This window comes from Clavelina lepadiformis, chromosome 4 (genome assembly GCF_947623445.1).
Source record: "Clavelina lepadiformis chromosome 4, kaClaLepa1.1, whole genome shotgun sequence".
Classification (NCBI taxonomy): domain Eukaryota; kingdom Metazoa; phylum Chordata; class Ascidiacea; order Aplousobranchia; family Clavelinidae; genus Clavelina; species Clavelina lepadiformis.
The window spans coordinates 11,397,453-11,417,540 of NC_135243.1; the positions used below are offsets into that span (position 1 = coordinate 11,397,453).

The window sequence follows — 20,088 nt, forward strand, 5'->3', positions numbered from 1 at the left end:
TTCTTTTAACGATAACAGACAAACCTTTTATTGGTTAACTGTTATACTTTTATTATTTACTTATTAGACTCTAATAAACATTTTGAGACGCGTTAGAACTTTTTGCAATGTGAATTAAACATTTTGCACCATATAGTTCACAAGGCACTTTTTAGGTCCTATATAACTAATGTATAGTACATATGTTGTAGTTAAGTTCATTTAACGATAACAGACAAACCTTTTATTGGTTAACTGTTATACTTTTATTATTTACTTATTAGACTCTAATAAACATTTTAAAACGCGTTAGAACTTTTAGGAATGTGAATTAAACATTTGGCACCATATAGTTCACAAGGCACTGTTTAGGACCTATACAACTAATGTATAGTGCAAATTTTGTAGTTAAGTTCTTTTAACGATATCAGACAAACCTATTATTGGTTAACTGTTATACGTTTATTATTTACTTATTAGACTATAATAAAAATTTTGAGACGCGTTAGAACTTAAAGGAAGATGAATTAAACATTTTGCTCCATATAGTTCACAAGGCAGTTTTTAGGTACTATATAACTAATGTATAGTACATATGTTGTAGTTAAGTTCTTTTAACGATAACAGACAAACCTATTATTGGTTAACTGTTATACTTTTATTATTTACTTAATAGACTCTAATAAACATTTGAGACGCGTTAGAACTTTTAGGAATGTGAATTAAACATTTTGCACCATATAGTTCACAAGGCATTTTTTAGGTCCTATATAACTAATGTATAGTACATATCTTGTAGTTAAGTTCATTTAACGATAACACACAAACCTTTTATTGGTTAACTGTTATACTTTTATTATTTACTTATTAGACACTAATAAACATTTTGAGACGCGTTAGAACTTTTAGGAATGTGAATTAAACATTTTGCACCATATAGTTCACAAGGCACTTTTTAGGACCTATACAACTAATGTATAGTGCAAATTTTGTAGTTAAGTTCTTTTAACGATAACAGACAAACCTTTTATTGGTTAACTGTTATACTTTTATCATTTACTTATTAGACTCTAATAAACATTTTGAGACGCGTTAGAACTTTTAGGAATGTGAATTAAACATTTGGCACCATATAGTTCACAAGGCACTTTTTAGGACCTATATAACAAATGTATAGTACATATGTTGTAGTTAAGTTCTTTTAACGATAACAGACAAACCTTTTATTGGTTAACTGTTATACTTTTATTATTTACTTATTAGACTCTAATAAACATTTTGAGACGCGTTAGAACTTTTGGGAATGTGAATTAAACATTTGGCACCATATAGTTCACAAGGCACTGTTTAGGACCTGTACAACTAATGTATAGTGCAAATTTTGTAGTTAAGTTCTTTTAACGATAACAGACAAACCTTTTATTGGTTAACTGTTATACTTTTATTATTTACTTATTAGACTGTATTAAACATTTTGAGACTCATTAGTTTTTTTTGCAATATGAATTAAACATTTGGCACCATATAGTTCACAAGGCACTTTTTAGGACCTATATAACTAATGTATAGTGCAAATTTTTTAGTTAAGTTCTTTTAACGATAACAGAAAAAGGTTTTATTGGTTAACTGTTATACTTTTATTATTTACTTATTAGACTCTAATAAACATTTTGAGACGCGTTAGAACTTTTGGGAATGTGCATTAAACATTTTGCACCATATAGTTCACAAGGCACTTTTTAGGTCCTATATAACTAATGTGTAGTACATATGTTGTAGTTAAGTTCATTTAACGATAACAGACAAACATTTTATTGGTTACCTGTTATACTTTTATTATTTACTTATTAGACTCTAATAAACATTTTGAGACTCATTAGTTGTTTTTGCAATATGAATTAAACATTTGGCACCATATAGTTCACAAGGCACTTTTTAGTTCCTATATAACTAATGTATAGTACATATCTTGTAGTTAAGTTCACTTAACGATAACAGACAAACCTTTTATTGGTTAACTGTTATACTTTTATTATTTAATTTTTTGACTCTAATAAACATTTTGAGACGCGTTAGAACTTTTGGAAATGTGAATTAAACATTTGGCACCATATAGTTCACAAGGCACTGTTTAGGACCTATATAACTAATGTATAGTGCATATGTTGTAGTTAAGTTCTTTTAACAATAACAGACAAACCTTTTATTGGTTAACTGTTATACTTTTATTATTTACTTATTAGACTGTAATAAAAATTTTGAGACGCGTTAGAACTTTTAGGAATGTGAATTAAACATTTTGCACCATATAGTTCACAAGGCACTGTTTAGGAACTATACAACTAATGTGTAGTGCAAATTTTGTAGTTAAGTTCTTTTAACGATAACAGACAAACCTTTTATTGGTTAACTGTTATACTTTTGTTATTTACTTATTAGACTCTAATAAACATTTTGAGACCCGTTAAAACTTTTTGCAAGGTGAATTAAACATTTGGCACCTTATAGTTCACAAGGCACTTTTTAGGACCTAAATAACTAATGTATAGAGCAATGGTTTTAGTTAAGTTCTTTCAACGATAACAGACAAACCTTGTATTGGTTACCTGTTATACTTTTGTTATTTACTTATTAGACTCTAATAAACATTTTGAGACCCATTAGTTTTTTTTGCAATGTGAATTAAACATTTGGCACCATATAGTTCACAAGGCAGTTTTTAGGACCTATATAACTAATGTATAGTGCAAATTTTTTAGTTAAGTTCTTTTAACGATAACAGACAAACAGTTTATTGGTTAACTGTTATACTTTTATTATTTACTTAATAGACTCTAATAAACATTTTGAGACGCGTTAGAACTTTTAGGAATGTGAATTACACAATTTGCACGATATAGTTCACAAGGCACTTTTTAGGACCTATGTAACTAATGTTTAGTGCAAATGTTTTAGTTAAGTTCTTTTAACGATAACAGACAAACCTTTTATTGGTTAACTGTTATACTTTTATTATTTACTTATTAGACTCTAGTAAACAATTTGAGACCCATTAGTTTTTTTTGCAATGTGAATTAAACATTTGGCAACATATAGTTCACAAGGCACAGTTTAGGACCTATATAACAAATGTATAGTACATATGTTGTAGTTAAGTTCTTTTAACGATAACAGACAAACCTTTTATTGGTTAACTGTTATACTTTTTTTATTTACTTATTAGACTCTAATAAACATTTTGAGACGCGTTAGAACTTTTGGGAATGTGAATTTAACATTTGGCACCATATAGTTCACAAGGCACTGTTTAGGACCTGTACAACTAATGTATAGTGCAAATTTTGTAGTTAAGTTCTTTTAACGATAACAGACAAACCTTTTATTGGTTAACTGTCATACTTTTATTATTTACTTATTAGATTGTAATAAACATTTTGAGACCCATTAGTTTTTTTTGCAAGGTGAATTAAACATTTGGCACCATATAGTTCACAAGGCACTTTTTAGTTCCTATGTAACTAATGTATAGTACATATCTTGTAGTTAAGTTCATTTAACGATAACAGACAAACCTTTTATTGGTTACCTGTTATACTTTTATTATTTACTTATTAGACTCTAGTAAACATTTTGAGACTCATTAGTTGTTTTTGCAATATGAATTAAACATTTGGCACCATATAGTTCACAAGGCACTTTTTAGTTCCTATATAACTAATGTATAGTACATATCTTGTAGTTAAGTTCATTTAACGATAACAGACAAACCTTTTATTGGTTAACTGTTATACTTTTATTATTTACTTTTTTGACTCTAATAAACATTTTGAGACGCGTTAGAACTTTTAGGAATGTGAATTAAACATTTTGCACCATATAGTTCACAAGGCACTGTTTAGGACCTATATAACTAATGTATAGTGCATATGTTGTAGTTAAGTTCTTTTAACGATAACAGACAAACCTTTTATTTGTTAACTGTTATACTTTTATTATTTACTTATTAGACTGTAATAAAAATTTTGAGACGCGTTAGAACTTTTAGGAATGTGAATTAAACATTTTGCACCATATAGTTCACAAGGCACTGTTTAGGAACTATACAACTAATGTGTAGTGCAAATTTTGTAGTTAAGTTCTTTTAACGATAACAGACAAACCTTTTATTGGTTAACTGTTATACTTTTTTGATTTACTTATTAGACTCTAATAAACATTTTGAGACCCGTTAAAACTTTTTGCAAGGTGAATTAAACATTTGGCACCATATAGTTCACAAGGCACTTTTTAGGACCTAAATAACTAATGTATAGAGCAATGGTTTTAGTTAAGTTCTTTCAACGATAACAGACAAACCTTGTATTGGTTACCTGTTATACTTTTGTTATTTACTTATTAGACTCTAATAAACATTTTGAGACCCATTAGTTTTTTTTGCAATGTGAATTAAACATTTGGCACCATATAGTTCACAAGGCACTTTTTAGGACCTATATAACTAATGTACAGTGGGACCTCGTTAATCCGGACCCCGATGAACCGGAATCCCCGCTATCCGACACAAAACTGCCGGGAACGGATTTCTTCCTATGCATTTTACCCCTTTAATCCGGAAACCCCGCTGTCCGACTCCGACACTAAAGTTTCGGAACAAATGTGCTAAATCAATAGCAATAAAATCCGATAAACCGGATTATTAACAGTTAAGCGAAAATGATTCACGACTGTCCTAATACACTATGTTAGTTTGTTGACGAAACAATAGCCGAATATCTACGCATAATAACGTTGCGGTCTTTATTGATTCAAAAGTACAGTATTGTACAGTATTTTAGAAACGAAAAAATAAATTGTTCATCAACAGTAACAAACAACGCTTCCGCGGTCGCAAAAAAATACGTACATTACATCGGTTGAGTGCGGCAATCTATTGAAGACATACTGCTGCAACTCAATCGTGCTATCAGCTTTTGATATCGCATTGCGCAAAGATTGGAAACAGGTCAAAGAAAGTTCAAGACAGTTGGTCCCACCGGAATGCTTCGCCACGCAAGAGCGGTTGTCAAACCGATTTGCGACCGAATGTTCGTCACTTGGAGAGCATTCGTCTTTAATACGGTGGTTCTGGGGTTCGACACTGGGTCGGATCATACAATAAATATAATTTTATTTTAGTTGCTGTCCAGCCAGAAACTCGGCACTTAGAATTGGAGTAAGGTGCATACGTCGTTTTGAACACGGTGCTGCATTTGCAAGATTGATTGATTTTTTACTTTCCGATTATCCGGATACCCCGCTAAACCGACATTTTTTGACGAAACGAAGTGGTCCGGATTAACGAGGTCTCACTGTATAGTGCAAATTTTTTAGTTAAGTTCTTTTAACGATAACAGACAAACCTTTTATTGGTTAACTGTTATACTTTTATTATTTACTTATTAGACTCTAATAAACATTTTGAGACGCGTTAGAACTTTTAGAAATGTGAATTAAATATTTTTCACCATATAGTTCACAAGGCAGTTTTTAGGACCTATATAACTAATGTATAGTGCAAATTTTTTAGTTAAGTTCTTTTAACGATAACAGACAAACCTTTTATTGGTTACCTGTTATACTTTTGTTATTTACTTATTAGACTATAATAAACATTTTGAGACCCATTAGTTTTTTTTGCAATGTGAATTAAACATTTGGCACCATATAGTTCACAAGGCAGTTTTTAGGACCTATATAACTAATGTATAGTGCAAATTTTTTAGTTAAGTTCTTTTAACGATAACAGACAAACAGTTTATTGGTTAACTGTTATACTTTTATTATTTACTTAATAGACTCTAATAAACATTTTGAGACGCGTTAGAACTTTTAGGAATGTGAATTACACATTTTGCACCATATAGTTCACAAGGCACTTTTTAGGACCTATGTAACTAATGTTTAGTGCAAATGTTTTAGTTAAGTTCTTTTAACGATAACAGACAAACCTTTTATTGGTTAACTGTTATACTTTTATTATTTACTTATTAGACTCTAGTAAACAATTTGAGACCCATTAGTTTTTTTTGCAATGTGAATTAAACATTTGGCAACATATAGTTCACAAGGCACAGTTTAGGACCTATATAACAAATGTATAGTACATATGTTGTAGTTAAGTTATTTTAACGATAACAGACAAACCTTTTATTGGTTAACTGTTATACTTTTTTTATTTACTTATTAGACTCTAATAAACATTTTGAGACGCGTTAGAACTTTTGGGAATGTGAATTTAACATTTGGCACCATATAGTTCACAAGGCACTGTTTAGGACCTGTACAACTAATGTATAGTGCAAATTTTGTAGTTAAGTTCTTTTAACGATAACAGACAAACCTTTTATTGGTTAACTGTCATACTTTTATTATTTACTTATTAGATTGTAATAAACATTTTGAGACCCATTAGTTTTTTTTGCAAGGTGAATTAAACATTTGGCACCATATAGTTCACAAGGCACTTTTTAGTTCCTATATAACTAATGTATAGTACATATCTTGTAGTTAAGTTCATTTAACGATAACAGACAAACCTTTTATTGGTTACCTGTTATACTTTTATTATTTACTTATTAGACTCTAGTAAACATTTTGAGACTCATTAGTTGTTTTTGCAATATGAATTAAACATTTGGCACCATATAGTTCACAAGGCACTTTTTAGTTCCTATATAACTAATGTATAGTACATATCTTGTAGTTAAGTTCATTTAACGATAACAGACAAACCTTTTATTGGTTAACTGTTATACTTTTATTATTTACTTTTTTGACTCTAATAAACATTTTGAGACGCGTTAGAACTTTTAGGAATGTGAATTAAACATTTTGCACCATATAGTTCACAAGGCACTGTTTAGGACCTATATAACTAATGTATAGTGCATATGTTGTAGTTAAGTTCTTTTAACGATAACAGACAAACCTTTTATTTGTTAACTGTTATACTTTTATTATTTACTTATTAGACTGTAATAAAAATTTTGAGACGCGTTAGAACTTTTAGGAATGTGAATTAAACATTTTGCACCATATAGTTCACAAGGCACTGTTTAGGAACTATACAACTAATGTGTAGTGCAAATTTTGTAGTTAAGTTCTTTTAACGATAACAGACAAACCTTTTATTGGTTAACTGTTATACTTTTTTGATTTACTTATTAGACTCTAATAAACATTTTGAGACCCGTTAGAACTTTTTGCAAGGTGAATTAAACATTTGGCACCATATAGTTCACAAGGCACTTTTTAGGACCTAAATAACTAATGTATAGAGCAATGGTTTTAGTTAAGTTCTTTCAACGATAACAGACAAACCTTGTATTGGTTACCTGTTATACTTTTGTTATTTACTTATTAGACTCTAATAAACATTTTGAGACCCATTAGTTTTTTTTGCAATGTGAATTAAACATTTGGCACCATATAGTTCACAAGGCACTTTTTAGGACCTATATAACTAATGTACAGTGGGACCTCGTTAATCCGGACCCCGATGAACCGGAATCCCCGCTATCCGACACAAAACTGCCGGGAACGGATTTCTTCCTATGCATTTTACCCCTTTAATCCGGAAACCCCGCTGTCCGACTCCGACACTAAAGTTTCGGAACAAATGTGCTAAATCAATAGCAATAAAATCCGATAAACCGGATTATTAACAGTTAAGCGAAAATGATTCACGACTGTCCTAATACACTATGTTAGTTTGTTGACGAAACAATAGCCGAATATCTACGCATAATAACGTTGCGGTCTTTATTGATTCAAAAGTACAGTATTGTACAGTATTTTAGAAACGAAAAAATAAATTGTTCATCAACAGTAACAAACAACGCTTCCGCGGTCGCAAAAAAATACGTACATTACATCGGTTGAGTGCGGCAATCTATTGAAGACATACTGCTGCAACTCAATCGTGCTATCAGCTTTTGATATCGCATTGCGCAAAGATTGGAAACAGGTCAAAGAAAGTTCAAGACAGTTGGTCCCACCGGAATGCTTCGCCACGCAAGAGCGGTTGTCAAACCGATTTGCGACCGAATGTTCGTCACTTGGAGAGCATTCGTCTTTAATACGGTGGTTCTGGGGTTCGACACTGGGTCGGATCATACAATAAATATAATTTTATTTTAGTTGCTGTCCAGCCAGAAACTCGGCACTTAGAATTGGAGTAAGGTGCATACGTCGTTTTGAACACGGTGCTGCATTTGCAAGATTGATTGATTTTTTACTTTCCGATTATCCGGATACCCCGCTAAACCGACATTTTTTGACGAAACGAAGTGGTCCGGATTAACGAGGTCTCACTGTATAGTGCAAATTTTTTAGTTAAGTTCTTTTAACGATAACAGACAAACCTTTTATTGGTTAACTGTTATACTTTTATTATTTACTTATTAGACTCTAATAAACATTTTGAGACGCGTTAGAACTTTTAGGAATGTGAATTAAATATTTTGCACCATATAGTTCACAAGGCACTTTTTAGGACCTATGTATCTAATGTTTAGTGCAAATGTTTTAGTTAAGTTCTTTTAACGATAACAGACAAACCTTTTATTGGTTACCTGTTATACTTTTATTATTTACTTATTAGACTCTAGTAAACAATTTGAGACCCATTAGTTTTTTTTACAATGTGAATTAAACATTTGGCAACATATAGTTCACAAGGCACAGTTTAGGACCTATATAACAAATGTATAGTACATATGTTGTAGTTAAGTTCTTTTAACGATAACAGACAAACCTTTTATTGGTTAACTGTTATACTTTTACTATTTACTTTTTTGACTCTAATAAACATTTTGAGACGCGTTAGAACTTTTAGGAATGTGAATTACACATTTTGCACCATATAGTTCACAAGGCACTTTTTAGGACCTATACAACTAATGTATAGTTCAAATTTTGTAGTTAAATTCTTTTAACGATAACAGACAAACCTTTTATTGGTTAACTGTTATACTTTTATTACTTACTTATTAGACTCTAATTAACAATTTGAGACGCGTTAGAACTTTTGGGAATGTGAATTAAACATTTTGCACCATATAGTTCACAAGGCACTGTTTAGGACCTATATAACTAATGTATAGTGCATATGTTGTAGTTAAGTTTTTTAACGATAACAGACAAACCTTTTATTGGTTAACTGTTATACTTTAATTATTTACTTATTAGACTCTAATAAACATTTTGAGACCCGTTAGAACTTTTTGCAATAGGAATTAAACATTTGGCACCTTATAGTTCACAAGGCACTTTTTAGGTCCTATATAACTAATGTATAGAGCAATGGTTTTAGTTAAGTTCTTTTAACGATAACAGACAAACCTTTTATTGGTTACCTGTTATACTTTTGTTATTTACTTATTAGACTATAATAAACATTTTGAGACCCATTAGTTTTTTTTGCAATGTGAATTAAACATTTTGCAACATATAGTTCACAAGGCACTTTTTAGGAGCTATATAACTAATGTATAGTGCAATTTTTTTAGTTAAGTTCTTTTAACGATAACAGACAAACCTTTTATTGGTTAACTGTTATACTTTTATTATTTACTTATTAGACTCTAATACACATTTTGAGATGCGTTAGAGATTTTAGAAATGTGAATTACACATTTTGCACCATATAGTTCACAAGGCAGTTTTTAGGTCCTATATAACTAATGTATAGTACATATGTTGTAGTTAAGTTCATTTAACGATAACAGACAAACCTTTTATTGGTTAACTGTTATACTTTTATTATTTACTTATTAGACTCTAATACACATTTTGAGATGCGTTAGAGATTTAGGAATGTGAATTAAACATTTGGCACCATATAGTTCACAAGGCACTGTTTAGGACCTATACAACTAATGTATAGTGCAAATTTTGTAGTTAAGTTCTTTTAACGATAACAGACAAACCTATTATTGGTTAACTGTTATACGTTTATTATTTACTTATTAGACTATAATAAACATTTTGAGACGATTTAGAACTTAAAGGAAGATGAATTAAACATTTTGCTCCATATAGTTCACAAGGCAGTTTTTAGGTACTATATAACTAATGTGTAGTACATATGTTGTAGTTAAGTTCATTTAACGATAACAGACAAACCTTTTATTGGTTAACTGTTATACTTTTATTATTTACTTAATAGACTCTAATAAACATTTGAGACGCGTTAGAACTTTTAGGAATGTGAATTAAACATTTTGCACCATATAGTTCACAAGGCACTTTTTAGGTCCTATATAACTAATGTATAGTACATATCTTGTAGTTAAGTTCATTTAACGATAACACACAAACCTTTTATTGGTTAACTGTTATACTTTTATTATTTACTTATTAGACACTAATAAACATTTTGAGACGCGTTAGAACTTTTAGGAATGTGAATTAAACATTTTGCACCATATAGTTCACAAGGCACTTTTTAGGACCTATACAACTAATGTATAGTGCAAATTTTTTAGTTAAGTTCTTTTAACGATAACAGACAAACCTTTTATTGGTTAACTGTTATAATTTTATTATTTACTTATTAGACTCTAATAAACATTTTGAGACGCGTTAGAACTTTTAGGAATGTGAATTAAACATTTTGGACCATATAGTTCACAAGGCACTTTTTAGGACCTATATAACAAATGTATAGTACATATGTTGTAGTTAAGTTCTTTTAACGATAACAGACAAACCTTTTATTGGTTAACTGTTATACTTTTATTATTTACTTATTAGACTCTAATAAACATTTTGAGACGCGTTAGAACTTTTGGGAATGTGAATTAAACATTTGGCACCATATAGTTCACAAGGCACTGTTTAGGACCTGTACAACTAATGTATAGTGCAAATTTTGTAGTTAAGTTCATTTAACGATAACAGACAAACCTTTTATTGGTTAACTGTTATACTTTTATTATTTACTTATTAGACTGTAATAAACATTTTGAGACTCATTAGTTTTTTTTGCAATATGAATTAAACATTTGGCACCATATAGTTCACAAGGCACTTTTTAGGACCTATATAACTAATGTATAGTGCAAATTTTTTAGTTAAGTTCTTTTAACGATAACAGAAAAAGGTTTTATTGGTTAACTGTTATACTTTTATTATTTACTTATTAGACTCTAATAAACATTTTGAGACGCGTTAGAACTTTTGGGAATGTGCATTAAACATTTTGCACCATATAGTTCACAAGGCACTTTTTAGGACCTATATAACTAATGTGTAGTACATATGTTGTAGTTAAGTTCATTTAACGATAACAGACAAACCTTTTATTGGTTACCTGTTATACTTTTATTATTTACTTATTAGACTCTACTAAACATTTTGAGACTCATTAGTTTTTTTTGCAATATGAATTAAACATTTGGCACCATATAGTTCACAAGGCACTTTTTAGTTCCTATATAACTAATGTATAGTACATATCTTGTAGTTAAGTTCATTTAACGATAACAGACAAACCTTTTATTGGTTAACTGTTATACTTTTATTATTTACTTTTTTGACTCTAATAAACATTTTGAGACGCGTTAGAACTTTTGGAAATGTGAATTAAACATTTTGCACCATATAGTTCACAAGGCACTGTTTAGGACCTATATAACTAATGTATAGTGCATATGTTGTAGTTAAGTTCTTTTAACGATAACAGACAAAGCTTTTATTGGTTAACTGTTATACTTTTATTATTTACTTATTAGACTGTAATAAACATTTTGAGACCCGTTAGAACTTTTTGCAATAGGAATTAAACATTTGGCACCTTATAGTTCACAAGGCACTTTTTAGGTCCTATATAACTAATGTATAGAGCAATGGTTTTAGTTAAGTTCTTTCAACGATAACAGACAAACCTTTTATTGGTTACCTGTTATACTTTTGTTATTTACTTATTAGACTATAATAAACATTTTGAGACCCATTAGTTTTTTTTGCAATGTGAATTAAACATTTTGCAACATATAGTTCACAAGGCACTTTTTAGGAGCTATATAACTAATGTATAGTGCAATTTTTTTAGTTAAGTTCTTTTAACGATAACAGACAAACCTTTTATTGGTTAACTGTTATACTTTTATTATTTACTTATTAGACTCTAATACACATTTTGAGATGCGTTAGAGATTTTAGGAATGTGAATTACACATTTTGCACCATATAGTTCACAAGGCAGTTTTTAGGTCCTATATAACTAATGTATAGTACATATGTTGTAGTTAAGTTCATTTAACGATAACAGACAAACCTTTTATTGGTTAACTGTTATACTTTTATTATTTACTTATTAGACTCTAATAAAAATTTTAAAACGCGTTAGAACTTTTAGGAATGTGAATTAAACATTTGGCACCATATAGTTCACAAGGCACTGTTTAGGACCTATACAACTAATGTGTAGTGCAAATTTTGTAGTTAAGTTCTTTTAACGATAACAGACAAACCTATTATTGGTTAACTGTTATACGTTTATTATTTACTTATTAGACTATAATAAACATTTTGAGACGCGTTAGAACTTAAAGGAAGATGAATTAAACATTTTGCTCCATATAGTTCACAAGGCAGTTTTTAGGTACTATATAACTAATGTGTAGTACATATGTTGTAGTTAAGTTCATTTAACGATAACAGACAAACATTTTATTGGTTAACTGTTATACTTTTATTATTTACTTAATAGACTCTAATAAACATTTGAGACGCGTTAGAACTTTTAGGAATGTGAATTAAACATTTTGCACCATATAGTTCACAAGGCACTTTTTAGGTCCTATATAACTAATGTATAGTACATATCTTGTAGTTAAGTTCATTTAACGATAACACACAAACCTTTTATTGGTTAACTGTTATACTTTTATTATTTACTTATTAGACACTAATAAACATTTTGAGACGCGTTAGAACTTTTAGGAATGTGAATTAAACATTTTGCACCATATAGTTCACAAGGCACTTTTTAGGACCTATACAACTAATGTATAGTGCAAATTTTGTAGTTAAGTTCTTTTAACGATAACAGACAAACCTTTTATTGGTTAACTGTTATACTTTTATTATTTACTTATTAGACTCTAATAAACATTTTGAGACGCGTTAGAACTTTTAGGAATGTGAATTAAACATTTTGCACCATATAGTTCACAAGGCACTTTTTAGGACCTATATAACAAATGTATAGTACATATGTTGTAGTTAAGTTCTTTTAACGATAACAGACAAACCTTTTATTGGTTAACTGTTATACTTTTATTATTTACTTATTAGACTCTAATAAACATTTTGAGACGCGTTAGAACTTTTAGGAATGTGAATTAAACATTTTGCACCATATAGTTCACAAGGCACTTTTTAGGACCTATACAACTAATGTATAGTGCAAATTTTGTAGTTAAGTTCTTTTAACGATAACAGACAAACCTTTTATTGGTTAACTGTTATAATTTTATTATTTACTTATTAGACTCTAATAAACATTTTGAGACGCGTTAGAACTTTTAGGAATGTGAATTAAACATTTTGGACCATATAGTTCACAAGGCACTTTTTAGGACCTATATAACAAATGTATAGTACATATGTTGTAGTTAAGTTCTTTTAACGATAACAGACAAACCTTTTATTGGTTAACTGTTATACTTTTATTATTTACTTATTAGACTCTAATAAACATTTTGAGACGCGTTAGAACTTTTGGGAATGTGAATTAAACATTTGGCACCATATAGTTCACAAGGCACTGTTTAGGACCTGTACAACTAATGTATAGTGCAAATTTTGTAGTTAAGTTCATTTAACGATAACAGACAAACCTTTTATTGGTTAACTGTTATACTTTTATTATTTACTTATTAGACTGTAATAAACATTTTGAGACTCATTAGTTTTTTTTGCAATATGAATTAAACATTTGGCACCATATAGTTCACAAGGCACTTTTTAGGACCTATATAACTAATGTATAGTGCAAATTTTTTAGTTAAGTTCTTTTAACGATAACAGAAAAAGGTTTTATTGGTTAACTGTTATACTTTTATTATTTACTTATTAGACTCTAATAAACATTTTGAGACGCGTTAGAACTTTTGGGAATGTGCATTAAACATTTTGCACCATATAGTTCACAAGGCACTTTTTAGGACCTATATAACTAATGTGTAGTACATATGTTGTAGTTAAGTTCATTTAACGATAACAGACAAACCTTTTATTGGTTACCTGTTATACTTTTATTATTTACTTATTAGACTCTACTAAACATTTTGAGACTCATTAGTTTTTTTTGCAATATGAATTAAACATTTGGCACCATATAGTTCACAAGGCACTTTTTAGTTCCTATATAACTAATGTATAGTACATATCTTGTAGTTAAGTTCATTTAACGATAACAGACAAACCTTTTATTGGTTAACTGTTATACTTTTATTATTTACTTTTTTGACTCTAATAAACATTTTGAGACGCGTTAGAACTTTTGGAAATGTGAATTAAACATTTTGCACCATATAGTTCACAAGGCACTGTTTAGGACCTATATAACTAATGTATAGTGCATATGTTGTAGTTAAGTTCTTTTAACGATAACAGACAAAGCTTTTATTGGTTAACTGTTATACTTTTATTATTTACTTATTAGACTGTAATAAACATTTTGAGACCCGTTAGAACTTTTTGCAATAGGAATTAAACATTTGGCACCTTATAGTTCACAAGGCACTTTTTAGGTCCTATATAACTAATGTATAGAGCAATGGTTTTAGTTAAGTTCTTTCAACGATAACAGACAAACCTTTTATTGGTTACCTGTTATACTTTTGTTATTTACTTATTAGACTATAATAAACATTTTGAGACCCATTAGTTTTTTTTGCAATGTGAATTAAACATTTTGCAACATATAGTTCACAAGGCACTTTTTAGGAGCTATATAACTAATGTATAGTGCAATTTTTTTAGTTAAGTTCTTTTAACGATAACAGACAAACCTTTTATTGGTTAACTGTTATACTTTTATTATTTACTTATTAGACTCTAATACACATTTTGAGATGCGTTAGAGATTTTAGGAATGTGAATTACACATTTTGCACCATATAGTTCACAAGGCAGTTTTTAGGTCCTATATAACTAATGTATAGTACATATGTTGTAGTTAAGTTCATTTAACGATAACAGACAAACCTTTTATTGGTTAACTGTTATACTTTTATTATTTACTTATTAGACTCTAATAAACATTTTAAAACGCGTTAGAACTTTTAGGAATGTGAATTAAACATTTGGCACCATATAGTTCACAAGGCACTGTTTAGGACCTATACAACTAATGTGTAGTGCAAATTTTGTAGTTAAGTTCTTTTAACGATAACAGACAAACCTATTATTGGTTAACTGTTATACGTTTATTATTTACTTATTAGACTATAATAAACATTTTGAGACGCGTTAGAACTTAAAGGAAGATGAATTAAACATTTTGCTCCATATAGTTCACAAGGCAGTTTTTAGGTACTATATAACTAATGTGTAGTACATATGTTGTAGTTAAGTTCATTTAACGATAACAGACAAACATTTTATTGGTTAACTGTTATACTTTTATTATTTACTTAATAGACTCTAATAAACATTTGAGACGCGTTAGAACTTTTAGGAATGTGAATTAAACATTTTGCACCATATAGTTCACAAGGCACTTTTTAGGTCCTATATAACTAATGTATAGTACATATCTTGTAGTTAAGTTCATTTAACGATAACACACAAACCTTTTATTGGTTAACTGTTATACTTTTATTATTTACTTATTAGACACTAATAAACATTTTGAGACGCGTTAGAACTTTTAGGAATGTGAATTAAACATTTTGCACCATATAGTTCACAAGGCACTTTTTAGGACCTATACAACTAATGTATAGTGCAAATTTTGTAGTTAAGTTCTTTTAACGATAACAGACAAACCTTTTATTGGTTAACTGTTATACTTTTATTATTTACTTATTAGACTCTAATAAACATTTTGAGACGCGTTAGAACTTTTAGGAATGTGAATTAAACATTTTGCACCATATAGTTCACAAGGCACTTTTTAGGACCTATATAACAAATGTATAGTACATATGTTGTAGTTAAGTTCTTTTAACGATAACAGACAAACCTTTTATTGGTTAACTGTTATACTTTTATTATTTACTTATTAGACTCTAATAAACATTTTGAGACGCGTTAGAACTTTTGGGAATGTGAATTAAACATTTGGCACCATATAGTTCACAAGGCACTGTTTAGGACCTGTACAACTAATGTATAGTGCAAATTTTGTAGTTAAGTTCTTTTAACGATAACAGACAAACCTTTTATTGGTTAACTGTTATACTTTTATTATTTACTTATTAGACTGTAATAAACATTTTGAGACTCATTAGTTTTTTTTGCAATATGAATTAAACATTTGGCACCATATAGTTCACAAGGCACTTTTTAGGACCTATATAACTAATGTATAGTGCAAATTTTTTAGTTAAGTTCTTTTAACGATAACAGAAAAAGGTTTTATTGGTTAACTGTTATACTTTTATTATTTACTTATTAGACTCTAATAAACATTTTGAGACGCGTTAGAACTTTTGGGAATGTGCATTAAACATTTTGCACCATATAGTTCACAAGGCACTTTTTAGGACCTATATAACTAATGTGTAGTACATATGTTGTAGTTAAGTTCATTTAACGATAACAGACAAACCTTTTATTGGTTACCTGTTATACTTTTATTATTTACTTATTAGACTCTAATAAACATTTTGAGACTCATTAGTTGTTTTTGCAATATGAATTAAACATTTGGCACCATATAGTTCACAAGGCACTTTTTAGTTCCTATATAACTAATGTATAGTACATATCTTGTAGTTAAGTTCATTTAACGATAACAGACAAACCTTTTATTGGTTAACTGTTATACTTTTATTATTTACTTTTTTGACTCTAATAAACATTTTGAGACGCGTTAGAACTTTTGGAAATGTGAATTAAACATTTTGCACCATATAGTTCACAAGGCACTGTTTAGGACCTATATAACTAATGTATAGTGCATATGTTGTAGTTAAGTTCTTTTAACGATAACAGACAAACCTTTTATTGGTTAACTGTTATACTTTTATTATTTACTTATTAGACTGTAATAAACATTTTGAGACCCGTTAGAACTTTTTGCAATAGGAATTAAACATTTGGCACCTTATAGTTCACAAGGCACTTTTTAGGTCCTATATAACTAATGTATAGAGCAATGGTTTTAGTTAAGTTCTTTCAACGATAACAGACAAACCTTTTATTGGTTACCTGTTATACTTTTGTTATTTACTTATTAGACTATAATAAACATTTTGAGACCCATTAGTTTTTTTTGCAATGTGAATTAAACATTTTGCAACATATAGTTCACAAGGCACTTTTTAGGACCTATATAACTAATGTATAGTGCAATTTTTTTAGTTAAGTTCTTTTAACGATAACAGACAAACCTTTTATTGGTTAACTGTTATACTTTTATTATTTACTTATTAGACTCTAATACACATTTTGAGATGCGTTAGAGATTTTAGGAATGTGAATTACACATTTTGCACCATATAGTTCACAAGGCAGTTTTTAGGTCCTATATAACTAATGTATAGTACATATGTTGTAGTTAAGTTCATTTAACGATAACAGACAAACCTTTTATTGGTTAACTGTTATACTTTTATTATTTACTTATTAGACTCTAATAAACATTTTAAAACGCGTTAGAACTTTTAGGAATGTGAATTAAACATTTGGCACCATATAGTTCACAAGGCACTGTTTAGGACCTATACAACTAATGTGTAGTGCAAATTTTGTAGTTAAGTTCTTTTAACGATAACAGACAAACCTATTATTGGTTAACTGTTATACGTTTATTATTTACTTATTAGACTATAATAAACATTTTGAGACGCGTTAGAACTTAAAGGAAGATGAATTAAACATTTTGCTCCATATAGTTCACAAGGCAGTTTTTAGGTACTATATAACTAATGTGTAGTACATATGTTGTAGTTAAGTTCATTTAACGATAACAGACAAACATTTTATTGGTTAACTGTTATACTTTTATTATTTACTTAATAGACTCTAATAAACATTTGAGACGCGTTAGAACTTTTAGGAATGTGAATTAAACATTTTGCACCATATAGTTCACAAGGCACTTTTTAGGTCCTATATAACTAATGTATAGTACATATCTTGTAGTTAAGTTCATTTAACGATAACACACAAACCTTTTATTGGTTAACTGTTATACTTTTATTATTTACTTATTAGACTCTAATAAACATTTTGAGACGCGTTAGAACTTTTAGGAATGTGAATTAAACATTTTGCACCATATAGTTCACAAGGCACTTTTTAGGACCTATATAACAAATGTATAGTACATATGTTGTAGTTAAGTTCTTTTAACGATAACAGACAAACCTTTTATTGGTTAACTGTTATACTTTTATTATTTACTTATTAGACTCTAATAAACATTTTGAGACGCGTTAGAACTTTTGGGAATGTGAATTAAACATTTGGCACCATATAGTTCACAAGGCACTGTTTAGGACCTGTACAACTAATGTATAGTGCAAATTTTGTAGTTAAGTTCTTTTAACGATAACAGACAAACCTTTTATTGGTTAACTGTTATACTTTTATTATTTACTTATTAGACTGTAATAAACATTTTGAGACTCATTAGTTTTTTTTGCAATATGAATTAAACATTTGGCACCATATAGTTCACATGGCACTTTTTAGGACCTATATAACTAATGTATAGTGCAAATTTTTTAGTTAAGTTCTTTTAACGATAACAGAAAAAGGTTTTATTGGTTAACTGTTATACTTTTATTATTTACTTATTAGACTCTAATAAACATTTTGAGACGCGTTAGAACTTTTGGGAATGTGCATTAAACATTTTGCACCATATAGTTCACAAGGCACTTTTTAGGACCTATATAACTAATGTGTAGTACATATGTTGTAGTTAAGTTCATTTAACGATAACAGACAAACCTTTTATTGGTTACCTGTTGTACTTTTATTATTTACTTATTAGACTCTAATAAACATTTTGAGACTCATTAGTTGTTTTTGCAATATGAATTAAACATTTGGCACCATATAGTTCACAAGGCACTTTTTAGTTCCTATATAACTAATGTATAGTACATATCTTGTAGTTAAGTTCATTTAACGATAACAGACAAACCTTTTATTGGTTAACTGTTATACTTTTATTATTTACTTTTTTGACTCTAATAAACATTTTGAGACGCGTTAGAACTTTTAAGAAATGTGAATTAAACATTTTGCACCATATAGTTCACAAGGCACTGTTTAGGACCTATATAACTAATGTATAGTGCATATGTTGTAGTTAAGTTCTTTTAACGATAACAGACAAACCTTTTATTGGTTAACTGTTATACTTTTATTATTTACTTATTAGACTGTAATAAAAATTTTGAGACGCGTTAGAACTTTTAGGAATGTGAATTAAACATTTTGCACCATATAGTTCACAAGGCACTGTTTAGGAACTATACAACTAATGTGTAGTGCAAATTTTGTAGTTAAGTTCTTTTAACGATAACAGACAAACCTTTTATTGGTTAACTGTTATACTTTTTTGATTTACTTATTAGACTCTAATAAACATTTTGAGACCCGTTAAAACTTTTTGCAAGGTGAATTAAACATTTGGCACCTTATAGTTCACAAGGCACTTTTTAGGACCTAAATAACTAATGTATAGAGCAATGGTTTTAGTTAAAATCTTTCAACGATAACAGACAAACCTTGTATTGGTTACCTGTTATACTTTTGTTATTTACTTATTAGACTATAATAAACATTTTGAGACCCATTAGTTTTTTTTGCAATGTGAATTAAACATTTGGCACCATATAGTTCACAAGGCACTTTTTAGGACCTATATAACTAATG

The 20,088-nt window shown here is 29.1% G+C and overlaps 2 long non-coding RNA genes across 2 annotated transcripts; both read left to right on the forward strand.

Moving 5' to 3' along the window:
- The first annotated feature begins 4,480 nt into the window (after positions 1-4,480).
- Positions 4,481-5,174, forward strand: LOC143452200 (uncharacterized). The gene is made up of 2 exons (XR_013114958.1): positions 4,481-4,681; positions 4,844-5,174. It is a non-coding gene; the product is annotated as an uncharacterized LOC143452200 (long non-coding RNA).
- A 2,309-nt stretch (positions 5,175-7,483) lies between these two features.
- LOC143452199 (uncharacterized) lies at positions 7,484-8,177 on the forward strand. Its single transcript, XR_013114957.1, has 2 exons — positions 7,484-7,684; positions 7,847-8,177. It is a non-coding gene; the product is annotated as an uncharacterized LOC143452199 (long non-coding RNA).
- Positions 8,178-20,088: the final 11,911 nt, after the last annotated feature.